Source organism: Tiliqua scincoides, chromosome 2 (assembly GCF_035046505.1).
Source record: "Tiliqua scincoides isolate rTilSci1 chromosome 2, rTilSci1.hap2, whole genome shotgun sequence".
NCBI lineage: Eukaryota > Metazoa > Chordata > Lepidosauria > Squamata > Scincidae > Tiliqua > Tiliqua scincoides.
The window spans coordinates 44,103,105-44,104,308 of NC_089822.1; the positions used below are offsets into that span (position 1 = coordinate 44,103,105).

A 1,204-nucleotide genomic window follows, 5' to 3' on the forward strand; every position below is an offset into this window, starting at 1 on the left:
AAAATAACCCAGCAGGTTCCACCTGCCTTTTAATGATGCTTGTGCTGCACCGGCTGCAGGACTGCTTGTATCTGTCAGCCTTGTGCCCCAGCAGCAATGAAACAAAGTGTATCCCTATATCAGAAAATGAGGCAAGATCACAAGAGCACATAGGACAAGCATTATTCCATTACCAACGGGACATTATGTTATCGTTCCAATTCCATAGGAGGAGAAAGTTAAATTCTGGCAGCAGAATTAAATGTGCTCAGGTTTCTACATCTCACTGAATGAGGCAGGCTTCCCAGGACTAAAGGTCCCTCACCACTAGCTGGCGTGTTAACAAGATTTCAAAAGCAATGGGGGAAGAGGCAAGTGATCCAGGAGCAGCATATTGCACTGAGGCAGAGCCTCACAAGGCAGCAACTGTTACCTTGCACATGCCCAATCTCATCTGATCTCGGAAGCTAAGCAGGGTCAGGCCTGGTTAGTACTTGGATGGGAGACCGCCTGGGAATACTGGGTGCTGTAGGCTTATACCACAGTCTTTTGAGACTGAAGGTTGCCAACCAAAGAGCCTCACAATCTGTGGGAAAGTACTCGAGGGATGGCCGGGACATGGAGGCAAGACAAGAAGGCATTTGACAAGGTTCCTCACCAAAGGCTGCTGAGAAAACTCTACATTCAGGGAATTAGAGGGCAGGTCCTCTTCCGGATTAGGAACTGGTTGAGGTCCAGGAAGCAGAGAGTGGGTGTCAATGGGCAATTTTCACAATGGAGAGAGGTAGAAAGTGGAGTGCCCCAAGGATCTGTCCTGGGACCTGTACTTTTCAACCTGTTCATAAATGACCTAGAGACAGGGTTGAGCAGTAAGGTGGCCAAGTTTGCAGATGACACCAAACTTTTCTGAGTGGTGAAGACCAGAAATGATTGTGGAGAGCTCCAGAAAGATCTCTCCAAACTGGGAGACTGGGCACCAAAATGGCAGATGCGTTTCAATGTAAGTAAGTGTAAAGTCATGCACATTGGTGCAATGAATCAAAACTTTACATATAGGCTAATGGGTTCTGAGCTGTCTGAGACAGATCAGGAGATAAATCTTGGGGTGCTTGTGGACAGGTTGATGAAAGTGTCGACCCAATGTGTGGCAGCAGTGAAGAGGGCTAATTCCATGCTTGGGATCATTAGGAAAGGGATTGAGAATAAGACAGCTAATACTGTAATG

General features: G+C 47.1%; 1 pseudogene; it reads left to right on the top strand.

The window, feature by feature from the left end:
* Positions 1 to 397: 397 nt before the first annotated feature.
* Positions 398 to 514, top strand: LOC136642698 (5S ribosomal RNA; annotated as a pseudogene).
* The last annotated feature ends 690 nt before the right edge of the window (positions 515 to 1,204 follow it).